At 39.6% G+C, this 20,500-nt stretch overlaps 1 long non-coding RNA gene across 1 annotated transcript; it reads left to right on the top strand.

Annotated features, from left to right (window-relative positions):
• Window positions 1-4,406: 4,406 nt before the first annotated feature.
• On the top strand, window positions 4,407-17,115 carry LOC306659611. Its single transcript, XR_013763351.1, has 3 exons — window positions 4,407-4,509; window positions 16,049-16,102; window positions 16,307-17,115. It is a non-coding gene; the product is annotated as an uncharacterized lncRNA (long non-coding RNA).
• The last annotated feature ends 3,385 nt before the right edge of the window (window positions 17,116-20,500 follow it).

The following is a 20,500-nucleotide window of genomic DNA, read 5'->3' as shown; positions in this document are numbered from 1 at the left end:
CTGTCTTCAATATTCAGGATTGGCCTCAGTCCCAGTGACGTAGACAGAAAAGGCATCTCTTATGCTATGTCTCCATTTGCTGGAATGTTTAAAAAAATTGTTTTTTCAGAAGTTTGCTCCTGTTAACCTAGCCTCCCACAAGATTAACTTTACTGAGTTGAACTTTATTATCAATTCTTATCCCTGTCAATATGTGCAAAGACTCTGATAAGGGATATCGTCCATGACTTCTTCACTTAAAGCCACACTTATGAATTATTAGAGAATAATTCACTTTAGATTTGGTTTCTGGGGAAAAAATTTTTAAATCTGCATTATCTCTTCTGTAGGCTAATGATACTGCACATTTATCTTGTTTCCGCTTTGGCCTTGGTCTCAAGGAGATTCAAAACTATGTCAAGTGTTAGCATTACCATGTTCATTATTTTCCTTTCTCTTGATCTTTAGTTCCCATTTCCATTCTTCTTTTATTAAACCTATGGTGGCTTTTTTGTTGTTGTAGAGCTATATCAGAACCCTTAGCAGTAAAGCAGGGTTTAGATAGAATGATAAAGTGTAACTGTCTTTTATTGTCTAGCTAAGAGGCCTTCGTTTTAAATTATACACCTCTAGAAGAAATCGTCTCCTTAATTAAGTGAGAATCAAGCAGCTTGCTTCTTCATGAATTTAACTATAATTTATCATCCACATCGGCCTGACAACTGACTAGGATTGCGTTTGATAACTGGGAGATTTATCGTGAACGTTCTCAAATAAAACTATAACTAAGTTAGAATTACCATGATTGAATAGAGCACAGTTGTAATAAAATGAAATAAAGAAGATAAATTAAAATAAAAGGAATGTGCCCATCTCAGGGCCGGCTCAGCAGGCCCTGGGGCCACCAGCTTCACTCTGGACACTGCCTTGCCCGATCCAGCTGCATCTAGTTAAGCACTTCTGAGTACCATGTGTTTCTGTGAGCCGCTCTTCCTGTGCTTTGTACTCTAAATTTTCCCATTACATCAAATGTTCCTGAAATACAGGGAAGATGCTGACTTTTCGTTCTATGAAAAGTTCTGCTGAGCTGAAAGCGGGCCTGCCCTCTCACTGCCTCGGTTGGGTCCTGATGGTATTCTTTGGAGAGATGATCCGTGTAGCACCAAGCATTTGTGCACCTTGGGGAAACTCCCCGGAATTTATTTTCTCATTGGCAAAATGAGGGGATTGGAACAGGTTCCTAATCTGAACAATTCTTATTTGAGTTTATATCAGAACAATCAGTTATTAAAAAAGAAAAAAAAAAAAAAAAAAAAAATCCGTGGGTCTATTCCCAAACCTCGTCTTCCGCCCCTGTGGATCGTTTTTTAATGATACCGCAGCGCCCTCCTGTGGTTGAAAGTAAAGTCTTCGAGTTGTTCAAGGGTGCCGGCTGAGTTCAGAGAAACGAAGGCTTGGACTAAACTTCCGAAGAGCGAAGCAATTTACAGACTGAGGGCGCTCAATTTCCGTGGCTTCTGCATCTGCGAATTCTACCAACCCCGAATCGAAAATACTGGGGAAAAAATTGCTACTGTACTGAATATCTACAGACGTTTTCCTTGTCATTATAAACAATTTAACGTGGCTTTTACAGAAGTTATCTGTAGATAATTTAAATTCTATGGGAGGATGCGCCTAGGTTCTATGCAAGTACTACACTGTTTTATTTAAGGGACATGAGCACTGGTGGACTCTGGTATCTGCTGGGGGAAGAGGGCCCTGGAAAGGATCCAGGGACAACTGTATAAACCAACTACCTAGAAAGCCCAGAATTGTGGTGTAGAAGGGTTGCCAAGTGCAACTGAGAGCTGGCCTGATACTTTGAGTTCCTCTTTTGCTGGCTAGGAGGAAAGTTTCCTGTTTCTTCAGGAGAGTCCTTCCACAGGCTGCCACCTGCTGAGAATTCTTTGCTACTGTCACTCTTCCCTTTCCCTTTCCTGTTCTTTCTTCCTGTGCTGGGGATGAAACCCAGGGCTTCCTGCACACTAGGAAACCACTCTCCCATTGAGTCTTACTTCCAGCCCTGCTTCATTTTTCTTCTGGGACGAGTAAGGCAGTCTTGGTCTGCTGCCTGCCGGATCCTGACACCCAGCAGCCTGCTGTAGGACCTTCTAACGACACGCATCCTCCAACTTTTTTTTAGGCGGCCTGTGGAGCATAGTCTCACCTATGTCTCCCCATCAGCCATCAGTTTGCCAGGTCAGAGGAGAACAGCCTTCCTTCGGAATTGCATGAGACCCCGAGGTGTGGTGGAGGAAGCATTGACTCAGTGCCCTTCACAGGTGGGCCTCCCTCTGCAGGAACGTTAGTCAAGCTCTGCGAGCTTCTCTTTGCTGTATTATAAAGACGGCTTTGATCATGAGGTTTCTTGGGAGGCTGAAATGAATAACCACATTGAATTCTAGGTACCCACTCAGATCTCAAGGTATTCAGATCCATTTTTAGACATCTCAGTGCAACACAGAATTGGGCATCAGTGGAAAGGAGGGACTTATTATCTTAATCCATTTTGTGCCACTATAACAAAATACCTGGGTCTTGGTAACTCGTAGTGAAGTGATACTCATCAGGTTCCAGTTCTGGAGACTGAGAAGTCTGAGACAGCAGAGCTGCATCTGGTGAGGGCTTTTGTGCAGCCTCATGGCCTGGTGGAGGGCATCATGTGGTGAGATAGAGAGGAGAAAGGGTCTGAATTCACTCCTGGTGAATCCATTCTTATGATCATGGTATTAACCCATTCATGAACCCTAATGGCCTCTTAAAGGGCTCCCCTCCAAAAACTGTTGCACTGGAGACTAACACATGAACTTAGGGGACACGTCTGTCAGAATCATGGCATTTACCTAACTTAAAGAATGAAAAAGAAAATGGCAGGTTGAAACAATTAGAGCTCTGTGTTCTAGTCAAAGTGTAAATCCTCAGCAAGTGATCTGGCAGATATTCCTAGATGGTGAGAAGAATGACCATTTAGCCAGTGAATGAATCCCCATGAGCTGCCACTAGGAGAGAGAGAAAAGCCGAGAGACCATTTGGGTTCTCCTTATCCCAGATGAATGTTTACTAAGCACTTACTGTCTGTAGAGCACTGTGATAGAGGTGAGGTAAAGTAGGAAGAGGAATAAGCAAGGCAACCCTTTGGGTGTCAAGAGTTCACTCACTCACTCCAAGGGTTCCCTCCTGCAAGCTCTCTATACTGGTCAGTCTCTGAGGCCTGGCTGTGGGTTCTAAAATATGCTATGACATGATTTCTGCCTCCAAGAGATGTATATTCTAACTGAGAAGACAAGGCAGATATACAAAGAAATAACTAATAGCTGAGACAGTTATAATTTTTAATTATGCTAAAACAGCATAAAATTTAGCATCTTAATCATTTTTAAGGGTGTAGTTCCATAACATCAAGGGCATTCACATTGTGGTACAACTAGTCTTCAGAATTTTTCATTTTACAAAACTGAGACTCCATAGGGACTAAACAGCATCTTCCCATACTCCATCTGCCAGCCCCTGACAACCACTTTGTCTTAGGAATTTGACTCTTGTAGGAAGCTCATATGACAGCAGTCATATAATAGTTGTCCTTTGGTGACTGGCTTATTTAACTTACCACAAAATCCTTGGGGTTCATTCAGGTTCATGGTATGGGTCAGAACTTAGTTCATGTTTTAAGGCTGAATAATATTCCATTGCACGGCTATTTCACGTTTTGCTTATCTGTTCATCCATCAGTAGATTCTTATGTTGCTTCCACTATTGCCAATTGTGAAAATGCTGCTAAGAACAAGAACATACAAGTATCTGTTCCAGTCCCTGCTCTCAGTTCCTTTTGGCATATACCAAGAAGATCAAATGTAAATAATTCTGTGTTTGATTGTTTTAAGGAAACGCTCTATAGTTTTCCGCAGCAATTGTACCATTTTTGCATTCCTACCAACAGTACTTAAGTGTTCCCAAGATGTCATTTTTAGCCTGTAAAGAAATCCACAGAACAGCTTCAAGAAGAGCACAAAGAACACTCCTATTTCCCTCGCCCATGTTCCTCAAATTGAGCATCGTTCCACCTTTGCTCCGTCACCCTTTGCTTTCATGTATAGACGTATTTGTTTTTTGCCACGGTGCTCATCATCCCTAAAGACCTCAGGGTGGAGCTCCCTAGACCTGGGGCACCCTCCTAGATAACTGCCATGAGACCACAATCTAGCCATATGATACCCAGTCCCAAAGCAGCTCCTCAGAATCCGCATCGCCAGAGTTGAGCAGACCTATCTGCCCCAAAGCTGAGATCAGTTCTAAATTTAGAGTCCCCATGACAGAATGGTTTCCAAAACTGGAGAGCAAGTTTTCCATCCCCTATTCTAGTTAAAATTCTTGAAGTGCTGTCTTTGTTTTGTTTCCAGTTTCCGAGTTTTGTTTTTCAGAGGAAACCATGTTTGGACTTTCCATTTTGGCCAGGCAGCTTGAGGAGAGGATTGGACTCACTGCTTTGGAGTAAGTACTGACCTGAGCATTCAGAATCAAAGTAAGCAGTGGAAAATGAAAGTCAGGGAGTGAGTCAGCTTCTCACACACAAGGCATGGCCTGACCAGCAAAGGAGGCAGGACCAGAGCACAGACATCACAGGAGGGGGACGTCAGACCAGTCCCATTTCCTACCCAAGAGGAAATTCAGCAAGCGTCTCTTGAGACCAGCTATAGGCTGAACTGGAGCTTTACAGACTTCAAACAGCTTTTGAACTTGACATTTTCATCTTCATTTTCCTTCCAGAAAAATGAGTGCAGCTCATAGAGATTGGTAGGTGGCCTCAGGCCATGTCAGTGTTGGGGCTCAGATTTAAACCCACATTTGTCCTCTATCCCAAGATCTCATGTTCTTTTTATTTATATCATGATGAATACTATTTTTTATTTGAAAATTCAATTTTATTTACAAAAGATGCCATTCCACTCCTTCAAAATAACTGATAATTTTCACAAAAGCCATTTACATAGTTTTAACCTTTCTACATAAAACTGTTTTATGGGATGAGCAAACAATCTCACAAGATGCTCCAAGATATATAAACAAAAAAACCCCAAAAATTAAAAAACAACATCTAGCATGAATGCTCTATTGACAGAATGAAGAATTCAGAATCACACTTTTTAATGTACTGCTTCACCAAGAAACAGGGGCATAATATTTTAGGAGGTAAAGGCTTCACAATAAACAGTCTTCTTACATAGGATAGTTTAATTATAATTGTTTAGAATTGATATTGTAGGTTAATATTTATGCTGATTTTATAAAATAAGTCATGATCAATGTAAATAGGGCACAGACATTTCTACACAGGTTTGGTTTCATTCAGGCCAATTAATAACAAATGCATAAAAAGAACTAAAACCCACAATCATAAGGTGACCAACTTACAAAATTCAAATTTTCCCTGAAATCAGAGTATTGTCTTTTATAGTATACGCAACTTCAAATTCTTCATAACTAAGATGATATAGACTAAATATTTAACCAAACAGTTCAAGATAAAATTATCCAACTTACTTATTTACCATGTATTTGTAATAATTACTTTTTAAAAAATCCTTTAAATTTAATCTAGGGGAATAATCACCCTCACATCACAGCTAAGTCACAAGGAACTTCAAAACTTTGGAAAAAAATTTCATCTCTGAGAAGTGAGAACAAGAAGAACATCTAAACAAACAAACAACCCAGAAGCGACAGTCCTATACCCTTTTAACACTCTTTATCATAGCATGAACTATTATTAACAGCTAGCGATCAAATGGATTTCAATCCTGGAGAGCAACTACCTCTGCTAGTCTGTTCTTCTTGTAATTAAACTGCAAGAGCAACATTAGAAAAAATCAGATAAATAGAAACTTTGGTTTACTGTCAACTTTATTATTTGTCAAGTGCAAGGTCAGCCTGCTAAGAAATGATTTACGTGATAACTTCCATTGGCATCTCTTCTTCTGGGACTCCATTTCTCCCACTGATGTTTGCCCAAGTAATAAACGCAATACAATAGCACCGAGATTACTGTTATCAATGGCACTCATGTCACAGTTCTTACAGATCAAATAAATTCAGCTGAGATTTCATTTCTGGCTCCTCTCTGAAGGCGCCAATTCCCTGGTGAGTGATATCCCAGTAGGATTTGAAAATATTTGTATTTCTCAATTCCCCAAATACCATCTGACGAGATCTCCTATGCTCTGATCCTAATGCTGTGGGTTAGTAACTGAGAGGCGACCTTGTAGAACAAGGCACCTGAGATAAGGGTGCTGAAATCTTGTTGCTGGAATGAGAATCCAGACTCCACTCCCACAGTGTGACTTTGAGTGCCTCCTTTAACCCATATGCTCACCAGTGGCCTCATCATAGAATGGGAGTTATGTTTACTGCACAGAGTTGTAAGGATGAAATGAGATAAGATATATAGCAAATTTATAATAGGGCCTTGCAAATGGTAAGTACTCAGTGAAATCTTATGGTTCGGTTCTGGAATGCCCCCTGAAGGTTTGTGTGTTGAAAGCTCAGTCCCCAGAGCAGCAATGTTCAGAGGTGGGGCGTTTGGGAAGGTGATTGGATCATGAGGGCTCCAACCTCATCAGTGGAATAACCCACATAATTGGCATTATCGGGAGATGGTAGGGGTGGAGGCTAGTTGGAGGAAGTAGGTCCAGGAGGTGTGCCCTGGAAACATATCTTATCCCTGGACCCTTCCTTGATTTCCATGGTTTTCCTGGCTGCCCTGAGTTGAGTAGCTTCCCACCACCACATCCTCTGCCATGATGTTCTGCCTCATCTCAGACCCAAGCATTGGAGTCAACTGACCATGGACTGAAACCTCTAAAACTGCAAGCCAAAAACATTTCTTTCCTCCTTGAAGTTATTTTTATCAGGTATTTGTCATAGTAGCAAAGACCTGATAGCACAACTGTTATTACTATTTGTTACAACTAAATGGTCTGATCAAATAATGCTGATTAAGTTATCAATTTTAACCTGGAATGCTGTTCCCAGGAAGTTGCAGAATTCTTCCCTAAGCCAGATCCTACTCATTAGCTTAAATGGGACTTGAGTGGGTGTGTGTATGATCTACATACTCATCTCACTTAGGGTGACCTGAAGCTGGGAGGAGCAGAAAGCATACTAGGAGGTATGGTCAGGTTTAAATAGCCTACAATTCCCAAGGGGCAGATGGGTCAGTCTGTGCTAACACCTACATCCACTCACTTACTGTCGCTCTAGCCTGGGCACTTGGTTGCAGTGGCTATGCACCCAGTGTCTCTCATCCTACTCTTGGTACCAGCTTCTTGGGATCTTTCCTCCTTTGAATTGTTCTTGTTGAGTATTTTGGTCACAGTGACTAAAAGATGACTAACAATCATATAAACAATTATATAACAATCATATAAACAATCATATAAAGAAGAAATTAGACATATTTTGAATTTTTTCATGTGCTAGAACTTAAGACTGATGTTTTAAGAAAAGATATTGAAATTTGAATCAGAAAAAAATCATATTTTATCACTCTATCAGTTATATGACCTTGGCTAATGCAACAGCTTCTCTGAGTCTCTATGTCCTCATTTGTTAAGAAACAATAATGTAAATAGCTCAGTCTTAATGTGAGGATTAAAAGAGATTCGTGACTCTATAAGGAAATAGATCTAAGAGATGATATATAGATATAGAAGAGGATTTGCTATGGGAATTGGCTCATGCAATTGTGCAGGCCAAGAACTCCCAGCATCTCTCATCTGCAGACTGGAGAACCAGGAGATCCAGGAGCATTGTTCAGTTTTAGTCTAAAGGCCTGAAAAACTGAAGAGCTGATGGTGCAGCTCTCAGTCTGAAGCTGGAGGCCTGAGGAGAAGGGTAGGGATGGTGGACTGCTGTGATAAGTCCCCGAGTCCAAAGGCTGAAAAATCAGGTCTGATGTAGAAGGCCAGGTGAAGATGGATGTCCCAGTTCAAGCACATACACAGAGAGAAAGAGAGAGAGAAAGAATTCATTTTTCATTGTTTTTTTTCCCCACCTCTGCTCACAACTGATTGAATGATGCTCACCCACATAGGTGAGGGTGGATCTTCTTTACTTAGTCTAATAATTTAAATACTAATCTCTTCTAGAAACACCCTCACAGATGTACCTGTAAATAATGTTTTACCAGCTATATGGGTATCTCTTAACTCAGCCAAATTGGCACATGAAATGACCCATCAAAGCATCTAGGATAAAATTCTGTATATTTCAGGCATAATCATATAGTGCCAGATTCCTGTCTAACTTAGGAAAATGGCCTCAAGAGTTAGGAAGGCTGTCTAAGCTGGTTGGAGACTCCTAGGAATCTCTGGCAAGGATGTGTGGGTTTCAGGCAATGGGGGAATCCTCCACCAAATTAACTACCAAAGTCCCTTTTACTCCAGGTCATCTGCAATTCTGCTAAAGAGAGAATGTGCCAATTGTATAAAGAGAAAGCACTGGGTAGTTTCTGATCTTATCTGTGACCTGGGATGGGGATTCAGGACACTCAAGTGAAAAGTCCTAGAAAGGACTGTAATTTTATCATCCTGGCAACTGTTGCTAGGTGCTGCCTCTCTTAGGTCAGAACCATGCCCATTGATCTGCCATTTCACCTGAAATATTACATTTACTTCCCAGACCCAGTCCCGGGGCTAAATGTAAGTGAAAGAAATAAGCTGGGTGGGCACTGTGTGAACTGAAGCTGACACAGCCCCTTAGAGAGAGACCACCACTTCTCTACCTTGGCTGATTGATGACTACTGGCTATTTGAGAATGTGGGTCATGTGTTCTCAGGCCTTTTAGTTGTCAAGGGAAGCCAGGAATCTGAGTTACATGTAAAAACTCCCATATTCTAAGGATTGACAAAATTCTTTAAATGCTAATTATGTATTAAATGGTAGGCTGGCCAAATAGCATATAGGCCAACTGATACACATCTCAAGTAGTGGTTGCACTAGGGGAGAAGCAAGGGAGAATATCAAACTTGTGAGCACATTCTTGGAAAACAGGCAATAAGTTTGCATATTGGATTTTAAGATTGTGCTAAATAAGAGTAATGACCAAAAAGACATTAAAGCACTGTGAAAGCTAAATATCAAAATAACTAGAGAAGTTAAAGGGTGACACTTGAAAGAATATTGTAATTATTTCATCATAATCCTTTGGAAGAAACTTCCTCTCTCAGCTTGTTTGTCTGTACCTGTCACTAAATGTCTTAATGTGACTTAGTTTATCTAATATTAGTTTCATATTTTCCCACCAAAAAAAAAAAAAAAAAAAAGAGGTACAGAACTCTACAACACTTTGAGTAGCATAGATTGAATTTCATGGGAAGGAGAGAATAAGCACGCTATTGGCCTGGAATCCAGAGCCCAACCATGAAGACTGCAAACCTCCCTGGGACACTACCAATATAAGTGTTGAACAACTAGCTTCCTGAAAGCCCTTGTTTATGGCATCTGCTTTTTTCCACTTCACAACCATGGCTGATTTTTGATCCACCAATGTGATGTCACCACAAGCAAGGGTTAGAAAGAGATGGCACAGTTGGCTCCATATTCCCTCTGGGCCCATTGCAGCAGGACCCTGGGCAGCTTAGCAGAGAGTTGGTGTGAGGAGGTCCCACTAAGCTCAGTCCAAATGCGTCCTTCTGCACAAGGCCTTATCAGAATCTTCTATTTGAATGTGGAAGGCATATCCTTAACTGGTTAGGATATCAAACACAAAATTTAATTAAGCAATATAGTTAAAATTGACTGGCAGTTATAAATATCCATGATTAGTTAAGGAGATGACTCAAACCTAGGCCTGAGATTGTGGACTCCATAGACATTCCTTTCTATGAAATATAGAATCCATCCTTTTTGTGGTTGGGATCATAGAACAGTGGGTCTGGATTTGTGGAACCTCTAAGCTCAGGTCCTAGTCTGTATGTCTCAATGCTAGGTAACCCTACGAGTTAGTTATCTCCAAAAATTGTTGTAGTTACATAATTATCTTTTTAGAGGGTAATCACCTTTTGCCCTTGGGAAGATTGTGAATTAAATATAGAAATATCAAAGAGATCAAAACCCATCAACTTCCTGAGATTTATGGATTAATGCTGAGAAATAAATTGTGCATGTTTGGTGTTTTAAGAACAGTTATTCCTCAGTCTCCAGGAATATTGGCTCCCTATGGATATTAATATCTGCTCATGCTCAAGTCTCTTCCATGGTTCAGTTTCTGCCTAGAACCTGCACACATCATCCCCCATACTTTCAATCATCTCTAGATTACAATAACCAATATAATGCAAACACTATGTAAATAGCTGTTATGTTGTATTGTTTAGAGAATAAGGACAAGAAAAACATGTACATGTTCAGTGTAGATGAAATTATTTTTTTCTGAATATATTTGGCCCACAATTGATTAATTTTACAAATGTGGAGCCCACAAATATGGAGGATCAACTATATGTATAATGTTTAAAGAAATTGACCCATGGGCTGGGGAGATAGCTCAGCTGGTAGAGTGCTTGCCTCACAAGCACAAGGCCCTGAGTTTGATCCCCAGTACCGGAAAAAAAAAAAAAAAAAAAAAAAAAAAAAATTGACCCATTGGAGTCAGAGATTAGCCTTACAAGTCTATTAAAATGTTATCAAATAACACATATTAGTTTGTTTTACATTATAGTCTTTACATCACATTCTTTCTAAAATGACACACATTTAAGATAAATTTAAGAATCATTACATTCATAAGTATATTAGATTTGTAGGAATTTTTTAAGCATTCAGATTTTGTTTATTAAATCACAGTGCTTAAAAGGAGGATTAAATACTTTATAAGTAAGTTTAAATTATTTATGATCATCAAATTAAGTTGTAAATGTTTCCTTAATAGGGACTGCTGAAATTTGCTAAAGTCATACTATTCATTTTACAAAATAATAAGATTCATAAATTGAATTAAGAACTAAAGGAAAATTAGATTTTACATTTGTAATCTAAATGAAATGAATATTAATTTTGGAAACAAATAACCTTTGAGCAATATTTTGGGGCACAAAAGCCACTCTTGGGAATACCCAACAATCTTTCATTGTCACTGGACTCCCACAGGCAGAGTTATTTTCTGCCTCCCTGTGTCTTGTTCTCCAGTACTTGTTCAATGCATTCAACTGTACCCAGGCCTTAGTCACTGGTTAGTTTGCAAAATTCCCTTTTTCATGAGACTCTGTATTCTCCTGGGACAAGTGCAAGACTTGGCACTAGGGGGGACATGAAGAAAGATTTGCTAAAGGAATACAGAGTGGGGAGAAGGCTGAGCAGGGAGAAGGAAGGAACCCCAGGATGGACTTGGGGCAGGTGTGTGGAAAGGAGGCCAGGAGTTGACCTACACTTGCTTTCCTGGCCTGGCCTCTCGCAAAACTTCTCTTTCAAGCTCCATGTGATTCTGCAGCTGTTTGTGTGTCTTAGAGTTGGGCTCCATGTTTTGATAAGTGGCTCTTCTCCACATTCCAAACACTCATTCAGCATGAGGTTATGCCAACACTTGCCCAGTCGTCATTTGTAGAAGGATTCACAGAATTATGTCACCCCATGCCCTGATGCAGCTGCTCCAAGGCCATCAGAAGTCACTGTCTCCTTGACAAAGTGGCCTCCCTGAAGTAACAACTGCTTCCTTTATCATTTCAAAAGGAGAATCATGGTCCATTTCCTGTTGCTATAGCTGAACACCATAATCTGTGTAATTTATAAAGAGTAAAGGTTTATTTGATTTTGAAGGCTGGGAAATTCAAGATTGGACAGTTCCTTCTGGTGAGGTCCTTCTTGCTGGTGGGACTCTTTACAGACTCTGAGATGGTACAGAACATCACATTGGAAGACAGAGCATACTAGTTGATGTCTTTCTCCCTCTTGTTATAAAGCTGTGGTCCCACTGGATTGAGACCCATCCTTATGGGCTATTTTTACCTTTGACATGCCCAAAGGAGTGTCACCTCCAAATATAGTAATTGGATTAAATTTCTACCTTGTTAATAATCACAATGGAGATTAAATTTCAACTTCAGTTATGATGACAGCACTAAGCCTACAGCAGAAAGAAGGCCAGATTTGGGCATTAAAAAAAATGAATTTGTTTTAGCTGAATAGTTGGCTATAAAATTAAGAGAAAATTCAGAATCTTGAGTGACTGTTCTATCCATCTCTATGCTTCCACCTTGAATAGAAGCATAGGAATGAAAGGCACATGGTAGTCATTGAATTGTTTGTTGCTTGAAGAAATAAGAGCATGGATAAATAAAGCAAGCATGCTTCAACATAAGGAGTTGAAGTCTATAAAGGTACTTTCATAGATGATGGTGGTAACTGACAGCTCTTGCATCTGCTTGCAATAGCATCCCCTCTTCCTCAGGAGCACTGTTGATTCAGGTAAGAGTCGAAGCTAACCTCCTTCCTCAGATTCCATGCGCAGGCCATGGGGATTAGACAGAGCTAGGCACCTGAGCAACCTGATCCAGTCTGAGTTCCCTGGACATTCCCAGGGAGCCTCTGTCATTCAAGGCCTCCTGTGATTAGAATAGAATTGGCCAAAGAATGAAATACATACAAAACAAAGAGAATCTTAATGGCATTAGGAGCCCCAGTTTTAGTAATCCCCAATATCTGCTTTTTGTAAATTTTATTTTTCCCTCAGTTTGAGGTAGTATTTTTGAAATGCAGAGTCCATTAGTAGAATGGGCAATGATGGTGCTAATAATAATAGTTTAGTATTGAGTGCCTTCTGGATACTGAGTATTTCTTACAGCAACAGAAAGCTGACACAGGTATTCTTCTCTTGGTCTACGTGTTGATAGACTCTTAGGAGAAACTAAAGAAAAGGAAGAAGAATATTTAGAACATGGCTGTTGAAGTAAGGGAGGCTGTAAGGTAAGAAATGACAAGAATATGAAAGAGAGAAGTGGAAGTGAGGACTCATTCTGGACTCTCCATCCTACAGGATGGAGTAACAGCAGGCAGAGGTTAGCAATGGCTCCCCCGTAAGGCACTTACAGTGCCCCAAGCACTGTTCTATGGTCTTCACATACATTAAATAGCTTAATCCTAACACAGGACCTAGAGGTGGGAACTGTTAATAACTCCCTGCTTCATTTGTACCTAGGACTGAATTTATGGGAATGACTGAGTGACAACACAGAGAGGTCAATGCCATTGGAAGAAGTTTATTACTTGCTGATTCAGAGGAAAATGCTTGCCATGCCATGCCATGCCATGCAGGGCCACAGGGCCATAGGGAAGTACTAGGGCCATTCAGAAGTCGGAGGATCAAGGAGAATGCATTCCAGAGTGGACTATATGAGCTGCCCCTAAATGTTTGGTACTGGGTCCAGGGGTGATTTTGGACAGGGAAAATTTTGGTTTGGTGTGTGAGAATTAGAAAAAGAAGGTTGCTGGAGACATAGATTTTGAATTGGTTGGCGTGTATGTGAAAGGCAAGCTAAAAATTAAATGGTTAGCTATCTCTAGGCATTACCTAGCCTTGAAAGGGGCAGTCTCTCCCTGGCCTGCAAGATGTTAAGATGTCAAAACAGCATAAGACATAGAAAATTAAACTCCACCCCCTGGCTTGATAGGTGAGGGAATTGTGATGAAGAGGGGTAATTAGCTTGTACAAGATCACGCATCCAGTGAAGCTGGATATTCAATGAAGGGATGATCTCTATGCTTAATCATTGTGATAACCATCTCCAGATTCATTTAAACTTTCTAAAAATGGTAACATGCAAGAGTTCGGTGACTCTGGCAAACTTTTACACACAAATAAAATTTATTTTATGGTACATAAGAGTATTGGAGACAGGTTTTCAGCATTCACATGAAGTTATAATGTGCTATTGCAACTTGAATAAATATGTTTCACTTTTGAGATCAAAGGAAATACGATGTCATTATGCAGCAGAATGTCTTCCTGAGTCCCAGAGGGCACGTTTGACTCCAGTGGCATTTTTGATTAATGAGGAGCAGGTGGTATGAATGTGGCTAGGCCAACATTCATCTCTCATGGGTAGTTTAGATTTAGGCTGGACCGAAACAGAAAGATGGTCCTTAATGACCTTTCAAGGTTTACTGGGAACATAACATGATTTTTCCTAGTTTTCTTGTCTTGCTAATCCATTTTTCTCCTGGTTTACACAAAAGGAGCCAAATGAATTATTCAAAGTCACTTCCACATTTTTCAAGTGAGGTGGACTAGCAAAGCATTTTGTGAACAACTCTTCACCTTGTTTCATCCCTTTTTCAAAATCTTTAAGTGGAAATACCTATTTAGATGAAAATTGTGAATTCATAAATTTCAGTTATTTCTTTCTGTGAAAAAAATTATCATTGGTATTTTCCAAATATTTTTATTTCAAATAATATTTTGTTCATTTGCTTTTATGCAAAGAAAGAACAAAAGCTCACAAGTAAACTCTTTGTTTAATGCAGATGTGATGTAACTAAGCACACATTTCTCGTATATCTGTCACATATAAGGTTTCTTGCTGTGGGCTATTATTAAAATGCCTTATTTTCCTTATTTTGGTGTCTTGTTTATAGATGTGTTACCACATCTAACTCACGTAACAATCTGTGGAGTCAGGCAGGGATGGGTGCAGACATGGTGGTGGGTGCTCTTTCTCTCTGACCAGTCACATTTCTTACCCTGTGAATGACAGAGCACCTTCACTGGCTTGCCGTTGGTGAGACCCAAATGCTTTTTGTACATAACCAGAAGGTTAGGGGCCTGTAGTGGTTGGCATTGACTTGATTGCTCTGTGAAATCGTTTGGTATCTACCTCCTTCCATCTTTCCATCCTTAGTTACCTCTCCACACTTATGGGATCCAATGTACAACCTCTTGTTTACATTTTACACGGAAAACCCTGATAGGAATCAACTCAGTTTGACCCCTTCTCACTGTGCAGCAGCTCCTTTATTTTTAGCCTTAAAAAAAATATTATGTGGTTCATGGATCCAAGACATCAATTGCACAAAATTGTTCTTCTTGGGAGAAGGAAATGAAGGGGAAAAAAATTATCTTTTCACTCTCTAGTTGAGAAGTTGACTACAGAGGGTGGTGAAAAGAATTTGATGATTATTTTTAGCTTTTTAACATACAGCTTTGTCATATTTTTCCTGACATCCTTCTCTATTCTTAACCAAGTTTTGGTCTGTAAATCTTGTATGCCTCTGGGGATAATGAGTCATAAGGTCTTGGTCAGAATTTTTAGAAGGAACAATAATTTCTGAGTTAGAAAGCCAGTAGATGAGCTAGTGACATAGGTCAGTGGTATAGCAATTGCCTAGCTCTGCCCAAGGCCCTGCATTATATACCCAGCAACAAAAGGGTGGGGGAAGCCAGAAAGACATCTAGAGTGCACAGATTCCAGCACAGAACCACTGAAGACTCCTCTAAAGTAATACTTGGGAAAGTACGGTGGTTTTGCTGGTGTCCAACTTGGTGAGATGACCATCCCTGTTAGTTAATCCCACACTAATGTAAACATTGCTTTAAAGGTATTGTGCAGATATGATTAAAGTCCCCAAACAGTTGACCTTCAGTAAGGGAGATGATCCTAAATGGTGTGGGAGGGGCTGATTCAGGCAGTTTTAAGGCCCTAAAGGCAGAGTTGAGGCTTCTCCGATGAAGAAGAATGTCTACAATGGACAGCAGGCTAGCCAGTGCTAAGGTGGCTTGGCTACCCTACAGATTTCAGACTTGCTTAGCCCAGCTCACATTCAGGTAAGTCACTTCCTTCTAACAAACCTCTTAATAAATGTCTCCTACCTTGGTTTAAACAGATGATATTACTCAATAACTTGAAGAGAGAGTCAGAGTTTCAAATCACTTAATAAAGTTTTCAATTTGGATCGATTTTTAATGGGTCTGTAATTGTACAAAGAATGAATTCTGATCATCGGTGACCTCATCAGATTTTTTTTTTTTTTTTTTTTTTTGCAGGAGTCATTACTTTCAAGGTCACAAATAATTTTGAAAACACTTGAAAAGATGGAGGTATGAATGTAAAAATAAGCATGAATATACCTACATACCACAATATGCTTATTCTCACCTACAAATTGAATTTTATTTGATGTTAAAAATATAAAATATATCCCCCCCATGAGTTTTTTATTCCACCTTAAGAATAGAATTTTTAAGAACATGAGAGTTGTCTTCTCTGTGTAATTTTGACTTTGCTGCTGTTCTCAAAAGCAGAATGTAAACCTCCCAAATTTGGAAGGCTTCAAGGAAGAAAAACAAGAACTCTACTGGAAAAGGCAGAAACCAGAAACCAGAAAAGCCGCAGCGTGAAGACGCAATGCCCAGTTCTGACTCTGTGAAGCTGCGGGTCGCCCTTCAGGACTTCACTCGCAGCCCTGCCTCCCACCCAGTCTCTCACTGAAGCACTGATGCCCATTTGCTCAGGAGCGAGTTTCAGAGATCACTTGTCATCCTCGACTCCTCTCCGTAGCTTGTCAATCTCCCAGTAAAATTAATCAATGTGGACACTAAATCTGTCGACTTGTCACCATCCTCAGGTTTACAACCTTATTTCAAACCACCATCATTTTTCACCTAAAATGATTCCAAAGCTTTGTCTGAACCTCCTGCCTTCACACTTGCTGAACTCAAAGGGAAACCAAAGTGACCTTCCATAAGGATCAATGGGACCCAATGCTTTCCTTGTCATTAAAACAGAAGCTGCTGTTTTCCATGCTGTCTAGTCCCTCTGTAACCTGGATCCTGCCTGCCTTCCTAACCCATCTCCTGCCACTCTCTCCTCTCCTCTCTGTGCTCTCTAATCTGTGCCTCCCAGCCCCACCCCATTTCAGAATCTTTGCACATGACACTCCTTCTGCTCTGAAGGTTCTTCTTTGGCAGATCTTTATGCAATTGCTTCCTTCTCAGCACTGAAGTCTTATCATAAAGGTCCCATTAGTACATAAAGGACAGAGACATCAGCCATCATCTTATTCCCAGTACAGCAGGTGTCCACAAATTTACTAAGTAAGTTAAAATGTCATTCCCTTGGAGAAACCTCTCTTAGCAGCCTATATAACCTCATCCCATAAAACCCTCATGTAATTTTTATCATAAAAATTACAAGTATGGGAATAAATTATGTATTTAGTTTAATGTTTGTTTTTTTTTTTGTTATTGGCCTTCCCCAAGCTAAGGTAGACTCAGAGAATTTAATCCAAACAAAGGTATGTTAAAAGTGTCAACAGGATAAATTTGCATATTAAAAAAAAGAGAAGTACTAAAATAAGTAAAAGGCTAAATTCAAACTACAGACTATTACATAAGACACAAATCTAAATAGACTGTCTTAGGATGTTCAAACAAATGATAGGGGAAAAAAAGACATTAGGATAGTGATAATACCAGATCAGATTGAATTCAAGGCAAGATCTATTAAATGAGATAAAGAGGAACACTTAAAAAGAACAAGTGTGTAATAACAAAATATCTTTAATCTTTATGTAGAAAAAAATACCGTAAAATACATAAATCAAAAACTGCAGGAAATGCAAAGAGAAATAAAAAGAAACATAAAAGTTACAGAAAACTTGAATTTACCTTTCAACCCTAGCAGAGCAAGTAGACTAAAAATAACAGCATTGTTTTAATCCATTTTGTGTTGCTATAACAAAGTATATGAGGTTGGATAATTTATAAAGAAAAGATGTTTACTTAGCCAGAGTTTTAGAGGTTCAAAGTTCAGGATTAGTAGCCACATCTGGCAAGGGTCTCATACTGTGTCATAACATGGCGTCACATGGTAGGAGTTGCAGGTCAGGCCATGAGCAGCATGCATGGAAGACCTCACACGTGAGAGAGAAAGAGAGTTGGTGAAGTCAGGCTTGCTTTTTTTATAGTAACCCACTGTCATGGGAACTAATCCCCTCATGCAAGACCTAACCTACTCATGAGATCAACATTAATCACTTCAAGAGGATGATTGTGACCCAATCACTTCCCACTAGGTCCCATCACTTAAATATCTCACCACTTTTCAATATCATTTCACTAGGGAACAAACTTCCAGCATATGAGTCTTTTAGAGACAAACTGTATACAAACCATCGCAAACAGGGAAGGTCTGAAGACTCTACTTAATAAGGTTGAGGTCATAATCACATGTTTAACAACATTATAATACTGTAACAGAAAATGCACAGGACTTTTTTAGACCCATAGCCTGATGAAATATTCTTAAGGTCACAAAAAAAATCGCCACAAATTAATAAAAGTTAAAAGAACTTAATCCTGATATCTGACCACACATTTTTAACGTAAGTAGAATCAAAATGAATATTTGCTGCTTGAAAATGACAAAATATTTTGTTAAACCACATATGATTCAGAGAAAAACAAAACCACTCTCAATTATCTATGTAATAATGATGATTAAAACATTATATGTCAAAATAGAAGAATTTGTTAAAGTTGTACCCAGGGGCACATGCATCACCTTAGCACATATATTTATTTACAAATAAAGAAAAAAAAAGTAAGCAAATAAAGCATTCAACTCAAAAAGTTAGAAAAAGAAAAACAAAAAGTCAAGGGAAAATAAGAAAAAATAAATTAATTACACAAATAAACTGGAATGCGGAAAAAAGAAACAACATATCCAGTTAGTAGTTCTTTGAGAGATAATACAGATAAACTTCTAGGGAGTAACCATTGAAACTGGGGCTAAATCACAAAGAACATAATTAAGATAGACCAAGGGAATAAACAATATCAATAGGGGAAGTCAAAACATTTATGGAACTATCTTGCAAAACTCTATGCATTTACCTTTGAAAATTTTCATGACCAAACACCATAATTCAGCTTAAAAACTGCAAAAGAAGAAATGCTACTGTATGTTTCAGTAACTATTGAGTACATAATAGCTGCGTAATGATGTTGGGGCTGGAATAAAAGAAAAACATCCTGGATGAGGCACGATGAGGCAGAGCTTTCTGGAACCCTGGTGCTTTTTTACTGTGTTCTCCTTAGGCAGTCACTGAGCTTCTGCATACCTCAGTTTTTATTGTCTATACAATGAAGGTTTGTGATTCTAAAACAGTGGACCTGAAAAAAGCCCAAAGTGGGAAATATCACTGCCTTTCAAAAATGTGTAATATAGTGTTTCCATCTACAACTAAAAATAGTTTTAAAAATATGTAAGGAGAAGTTACCCTATTATTTTACTGTTTTAGCAAATTCTTAATGATGGAAATCCAATTTATGTGACTTCAGACCTAACTAGAGATTGAGTGAAAAGCATTGATTATGGGGTGGTTAAATCTGGAAGTGGCTCCTGTGAACAGTCAACTGGTTTAACCAGGGATATCTCCATGCCATGTGAGAGAGGACTGGAATAGAGCCAGCTGGCCATGATGGCTGTTCAGCTGGCATCAGCTGGATGTGAATGGGCACAGAGGAGGCAGAGTACTCAAATAGGGCTTGAACATCTAACATCAAGTGTGACTGGTACACAAGGCAGGGAAAGGGAACAGAAATGTTCCGTAAACACTCATGCAAGAAGAACAATGTGCTGAGAAATAACAGCATTCAAATGCCTGTAGGCAGAGATGGTGATTCATTTGGATGGACACAATTCTCAGAGCCTGAGGTCTGAGTCCTGGCTCTCCAAGTCACTCCATGTGATCCTGGGCAAGTTTATTTTTTAACATTTCTGCATGATCAGAGTGGTGAGTATACCTGTCAGGTGTTAGGAAGGAGCTGGACAGAGTCTGTATAGTTGGTTATTTTGGATTTGCCTTGTGAAGCATCATGTGGTTAAAAACTGTATTACCCATAAAGTCCAAATAGGCCTCCAACTGTGTAGTTATCAGCAGTTTTCATGGTATTAGGGTCTTCCTTAAAGCATCTAAGGCCAGCATCTATAGGAGAAAGCGATCCTGAAGAATCCTCCAGGGAAGGCTAGGTTGATTTGAAACATCCCCACTCATGTTGTAAGGCTATTTAGTGAGCCCTCTAGGCTTCCAGACTTGGTACCTGGCAAAAATAAGCATCCCCACAGCTTTTTGCACTATTCAGTCTTGTTTTGCATGACTCTCAACAGAATATGTGTTTGTTTTTCCCTCCCTGGCTTTGCTCACTTTTGGAGATAGTCCTAAGTAACAGGCCTGACTGGCTCCCTGGCTCTGTTCACTGACTCCTAGGCTCAGTTCACACTTGGCAGCAGCAACACACCCAGGCCTGCCCAGCCTGAGACCGGTCACAATGTTCTCAGATTGTCAGCTTTGTACAACTGCAGATGACAAGAAGGGGGTTGCTCCACCATTAATACAAAGGAAACCTGATACAGATGGTATAGGGAACAGAGCAATGTGAGACACAGTGAGGCTCAGTGAGATACCTGGACCAGGTAGGCCCCTGAGAACCAAG

This window comes from Sciurus vulgaris, assembly GCF_902686455.1.
Source record: "Sciurus vulgaris genome assembly, chromosome: 4".
Classification (NCBI taxonomy): Eukaryota; Metazoa; Chordata; class Mammalia; order Rodentia; family Sciuridae; genus Sciurus; species Sciurus vulgaris.
This window is presented reverse-complemented; position numbering and strand designations above follow the sequence as displayed.